Source organism: Antechinus flavipes, chromosome 2 (assembly GCF_016432865.1).
Source record: "Antechinus flavipes isolate AdamAnt ecotype Samford, QLD, Australia chromosome 2, AdamAnt_v2, whole genome shotgun sequence".
Classification (NCBI taxonomy): domain Eukaryota; kingdom Metazoa; phylum Chordata; class Mammalia; order Dasyuromorphia; family Dasyuridae; genus Antechinus; species Antechinus flavipes.
In genome coordinates this window covers 654,701,430-654,707,429 of record NC_067399.1, presented here as the reverse complement: position 1 = coordinate 654,707,429, position 6,000 = coordinate 654,701,430, and the positions used below count along the sequence as shown (strand labels likewise).

General features: G+C 54.3%; 1 protein-coding gene across 1 annotated transcript in view; it reads left to right on the top strand.

Annotated features, from left to right (window-relative positions):
• Positions 1 to 3,516: 3,516 nt before the first annotated feature.
• PALD1 (phosphatase domain containing paladin 1) overlaps positions 3,517 to 6,000 on the top strand; it is a 73,203-nt gene continuing 70,719 nt past the window's right edge. The window contains exon 1 of the mRNA XM_051982528.1: positions 3,517 to 3,638. The gene's annotated coding sequence lies outside the window, so the exon portion shown is untranslated. The remainder of the gene's footprint in view (positions 3,639 to 6,000) is intronic.

The window sequence follows — 6,000 nt, the reverse complement described above, 5'->3', positions numbered from 1 at the left end:
GATGTGCCTCCCCCAAAGCCCACCCTGGGAGAGGGAGGGGGAGGGACAGCAAAGCTAGGAGTAAGTCGAGGGGAGAGGCCATTTCCCTCCAAGGGCCGCATGCGCACAGGAAGTGACTCAATTATAGAAAACCAAACTATCTCTATGGTAGATCAAACAGCAGGAAAAGGAGACCTGCAAAAAAACTGAATTGGGGTGTGTGCGTACATGGCCTGGAATGTGTACACACATGATCTGTACACACATCTCTGTAAACACGTGCACAAATGTATACGTGCACACAGGGTGCCTAATGTATGCACGTTATAGGTTATGGGATGCACACATGGGAGACATGCAAATGTGCCTCATGTGCACACACATACACACATCTGGGTGCCTAGTGTGCACACACGTTCCTGAAGGTAGAGGGTGGGATGTATGATGTGGAGATGATTCTGCATTTTTTCCTGTTTCCCCAAGGTTTAGCATGGCACATAGTAGGTGCTTAATACATATGTACTGATTGAAAACTAAAGGGCCTTTTGGATGATCTGGCCCATCTCTGACATCTCTCTGAGGGCTAGAAAGGGAAAGGGCTGAGCTTTTGGTTAGAATATAGGCCCGCTCTCCCCTAATCCAGGGTTCTGATGTGTCCAGTGTGTGCTAAGGGGAAAAGGATGGCAGACGGGATGATGAATCAGGCCCATTGTTGCCGCTGACCCTCCTTGGTTTGGGGCAGGCAGACAGATGGCCCTGAGTGCGGTCCTCTCCTCCAGGGAGGTCTCCGTGGCCCACTGGGAGCCCTTGGCTGCTGCCCCCTCCCCGTCTCCGGAATGGAAGGAATGGCTTCTCTTTGTCATTCTCCCTCTTCTTCCTCTGGGACTGAGGGATTTCCTGCTTGTCCAGTGAAATCAGTGAAAGAAGAGCTCCTATTTTTTCCTTTGAGATGAAAAAATTATCTTTTATTTTCAGCTATATCCCCATCCCCTGCTTTGTACCTTTCCTTCCTGTGAGCCAGCCTTGATGACAAAGTATAAAAAAGAAGAAAAGTTCAGCAAAACAAATCACGGCATCCATCCCATCTGTCACTATGTGCTGCACTCCACTCTCACATCCTCTCGCCTCTTCAAAGTGTATGTGTGAGAGTGTGTATGAGTATGTGTGTGAGTGTGTGTGTGAATGTGTGTATGTGTGAGTGTGTGTATGTGTGAGTGTGTGTATGTGTGTGTATTGTGTGCGTGTGTGTATGTGTGTGTTTGTGTGCGTGTCTGTGTATGTCTCTTCTACCGCTTCCTTTCGGACAAGCGTGAACATTAGGAACACACAGCATTTGGGTTTCTGCTTTTTCCTTCTCCGGGTTGCAGTACATCAGTTTTCTGCTGTATTTACTTGGATCTTATCAGCTCGCATATGACTTCCTATATTTCTCTGTATTCTTCCCGCTCCTGCAGCACAGGAATCCATCCCATTCACGGAGCACAATTTCTCGAGCCACCCCCCAGTCGGGGACATCTGCTTTGTTGCCTGTTCTTTGCCTCCAAAAACTGAGTTGTTCCCTTTTCTATCCAATGAACTTTTACAAAGTATTCTATGTCCCAGCTTGGGTGCTGCCAAAGATGCAAAAAAAAAAAAAAAAAAAAAAAAAGCTTATTCTCTGGGAGCTTATATTCTGAGGTGAATAACAGACAGATAAATAATTACAAAGTATTTAAAAAAACATACAAAGTAATTTCCAGAGGTAAAAGTTGCGTTTTTCCAGGACTTTTCCCATCAACACTGAGGAGGGGAAAGGTCGTAGGTTGAGAGCTGTGGGGTTCTTTCAAGATTGCCTAGTTCCTACAGAGGAACCACCCTGGGGAGGGATGTCCCATGTTCAGGGCCATGGAATGGCCATCTGTCTGCCTGCCTCTCCCAGTGGGAGACTGGGATTTGTATCCACCCCCCCCTCTTCTAGGTCCACATTCACTGGCCTTTTCCGCTACTGTAAATGTTATTTCCCCCATTTCAATCAAATGTGATAAGTTGTAATTCACTAGCTTAAGGTGTTTAATAAATGCTTGATCCCTTGCTTCCCATTTTATGGATAAGGAGAATGAGCCCCAAAACGCCTCTCTCCCCTCACAAAGCAACACTTAACCCCCCTTTCTCCCCCTTAAGTCTTTAGTTCTTAAAATCAGGACCCCCCACATGCACTGTTCTTTTGCTCAGCTGCGGAGATGATGGATGGAGGCCGGTGGCTTGTGTGGGAAGAGGCCGTGGGACAGGGGCCGGAGTTTCGGAGTCCAACTTGTGGGGATTTGAACTGGCTTTCCAGAAAAAAAATTGGGCAAGGGAGCTGGGCCGATCTGAGGCCGGCCTTCTCCCTGGAGCCCGTTCTGGCCGAAGAAGTTTCTGCATGGGATGATGGCGGGGAGGGGGGAAGCGGACCCTCCCGGTGTTGAAAGAACTTTCTTCTGCCGGCAAGCCTCCCGAGGGCGGATGGATTCAGTGTCTGGGGACTTGGGCTGAATCCAGAGCTAGCAGAGTTGGGGGGGGGGGGAGGGAATAAACAGACTTTTCCCTGAGCGATCTTTAAAAAACAAAAAAAACCCAAACTCAGCACGAAGCAACAAGCCTCACCATAGAACTTTTCCTCCTCCTCTTCCTCCCCCCCTCGCCTTGGCCGCCTTCAACTTCCTCCTCCTCTTCCCCCTACCACGTACCAGCGCATCTTCCCCCCTCCCCCCGGCTCCTCTCCTCCCTTCCTTCCCCCCATCTTTTTCCTTCTCTCCTCTCCGGGAGCGATGGGGGCAGAGGGAGAAGCGCAGCTGGTCCGGGAGAAGAGCCGAACGCGGAGGGGTACCGGGAGGGCACTTCCCCACCCCGAGCCAGCCCCCCTCCCGGCCCAGGAGAGGTGGGGCGGCCGATCAGTCCAGGGGGCGGAGAGCGGCTGGAGACGCCCCCTCCTCGGCCTGCCCCCTCCCCCTGCCCCGGCACGGCCGGCCTCCCCGGACCCGCCTTGGCTCCTCCTCTCCGTCTCCCCTCCGAGCGCACTGGAGGTGCCCGAGGACTGACCCCTCCCTCCGCTCTCGGAGTCCCCGGGCGGGCAGGAGGGTGTGATTGGCAGGAGAGGCCGGCGGCTGCAGCGAGAGTCCGCCCGCCCCCCACATCCCCGCCCGTCCGCCCGTCTGCCCTCCTGCCTGCCCGAGCTCTGCCCGCCTGTCTCTGCTGCGCGCAGCCCGCGCTCCGGAGGAGCCGCCGCCGCCGCCGATCGTCCCCTGCCTGCTCCGGCCGAGCCTAGAGGCAGCCGCGGCGCCCGCAGCCGGGGAGCAGCTCCCGAAGCGGCGTGCGCCCCGCTCCGCTCCGAGTCCCGCTCCGAGCTCCGCTCCGAGCCCCGCTCCGAGCCCTGCGCCCGCTCCGAGCCCCCGCGCCCCGCTCCGGGCCCCGGCCCGCCAGCCGCCGCCTCATGGAGGGCCCCGGAAAGTGGGCAAGGGCCGGCAGCGTGAGGGGGCCACCCGGGCCGAGCGGCCGCTGCTAACTCCGAGCGGGGGAGGCCCGAGGGGGCGAGATTGCGCCCGGCCGTGCGTCCCGCCGTCCGACCTTCCAGCCGTCTGTCCAGGAGGAGCTGCGTGCCGCCCGGAGCGGAGCCCATGTGCCCTGGGGTCGCCGAGAGGCAGGTAGGAAGCCTAGCTCGGATCTCTCTGCGCCCCTCCCCCAACTCCTCCCCGGCGGGGGCGTCCCAGGTGCCTCGAGTGAAGAAGAGTGAAGAGAGTGCGTTCCCTGCTCGGCGGCGCCTGTTCCCCTCCAACCTCAGTTTCCCCATTTTACTGTAGTAGAACGCCTCTGCACTAGCCAGCTCCTTCCCCTCCAACCTCAGTTTCCCCATTTTACTGTAGGGGAACGCCTCTGCACTAGCCAGTTCCTATTTCCCCCCAGCCTCAATTTCCCCATTTTATTGCAGCAGAACGCCTCCCCCAATGTGGACTGGGAAGGGGGAGGGGCTCGGCTTCTACTCTAAAACTTGGCCCTCTGTGTGACTTTGAGTTGCGCCCTGGGGTCTCTTCCAGCTCTAAATTCCGTGCTCCCATTATTTCTGCACTCTCCCTGCTTTTTCTTTTGCAGTGTGATGATCCATGGAAGGAAAGTAGGGGATTCGGCTTACAGCAGACTTGGGGGGCGGGGGGCTGGAGAGATTGGTCTTGTCCCACTTGGCTCTGGAAGGAAGACCTGGGAGCACTGGGGTGTGGGAGTGGGCTGTGGGTAGAGGAAATACAAGAGGCAGATTTTGTTTTGAGATCAGGATTTGGGGAGTTGAAGAGCTAGCCCCAAGTAACCCTCCTGCCAGGCAGTAGTTTCCCCATTCTTGTTGGGTTTCCTGAAGAGGCCAGTTGATCAGGATATTGTAAAATGGGGTTCCTGTGGAGCCAGAGCTCAGACTAGGTGACCCAGGAAATCCGTTCAGCTCTTCTTCTGGGCCAGGAACAGCACAGACTGACTTTGGATGAACTAGAAATCCTCCTAGGACCAAGGGAGAGAAATCACAGGCTACCGTGCTGGAATGACCTCTGGAAGCCTCTAGTTCAAATCTTCCCTTTTACAGGGGAGGAAACTGAGGCCAGAAAAGGCCAGAAAAGTTATTTGCCACTAGTTGTAGCACCAGGATTCTGGCTCCAAGCCTAGATCTTCTTCCTTTAAGAAGAAAAAAAAGCTTTTAGGAACTAGAAAATCATCAACAGGAACATTTCCATATAAAAGGGCCAGACAAAGCTTGACTGCTCCATAGGGCTTCTCCCTTTGGATACATATTAAAGTTAACCTGGTCTCAGTCCTGTTTGTCCCAGCCTGCATCTCTTTTCCATGATGGCAGGCGCTCTGTCTTTCCAGTTTGTTCCCTTCCCACAGTGAGATGGAAGAAGTTGGAGTGCTTTCCTCTGGAAGCTAAGACTTCGTCCTCCCCGCCACAAGGGACTCCAAAAGACGTCACGGAGACCAGGGCATTTGCTATTCCCTCCGACGCCCGGCTTGTCCGGGCTCGGGGATGAGAGGATCCGAGATTTAGGCCTTGGAGGTCGCTCATTTTACAGATGAGGCAAGAAACCCAGCCACTAATAACTATAAGGGGCCGGATTTGGTCTCTTCTCGACTCCGAGCCCTGAGCTTTCTCCCCTTGTTGCCCCCTAGCTGCCCGGGGTGGGGGAGCTTTCATGGAATCGCTTTGTCACACACACACCCCTGCATTTTATGCTTGGGGAGCTGAGATGGAGAAATGGGGGATCAGGTACTAAGGAGCCACGCCCAGATTTCAGCCCCTACTTATTCTTTTCAGCACCTTTTCCTGTCTCTTCTCTCCCAACTCCACCATTCTAAGATGGCTTGTGGTACTCCCTGCCAAAGGGGAATGGTGGAGGACCTGGAAAGAAGGATTGTGGCCTGAGATCCAGAGGGAAGAATCCAGACCAGGAATGAGGAGGAGGAAAAGGAGGAGGGGGAAGAGGAGGAGGAGGAGGAGGAAGAGGAAGAGGAGGAGGAGGCCAGTCCTTGTCCAGTTGCTGAGCATCCTCTCTGCTCTGGCTCTCCTGTGGTACCGATGGGGTAGAAGGCAGAAGGCAGTGGGGTCAGAAGACTTGGACTTTTGGCTCTCTCTTCCCTTTTGGGAAAGCTATTTCCCGTCCCTGAGTCTCAGTTTCTCTTTTATAAGAATAGTAATAGCTGACATTTGTTTATCGCTTTAAGATTTGCACCCGACACAGTAGTTTGCTATCATCACTCCCATTTTGCAGATATGGAGACTCCAACAAAGTGAGGTTAGTCCCTCAGCGAGTCAGTGTCTTTGGCTGGATTTGAACTCAGACCTTCCTCACTCTGTTGTTGTAGTTTTTAAACCTGTACACTTGGAAGCGTTCCTAGCCTTATGTTGTCAGCGGCGGGTTGGGAGCCCAGTAGCAGTGGGAGCTGTTTCATTAGGTGCTTAGAAGTTTTCTCCAGCAGACTTTGCTCACTTGCCTGGGTCACAATCCGTCGGGGTTGCCTTCCTGTTCT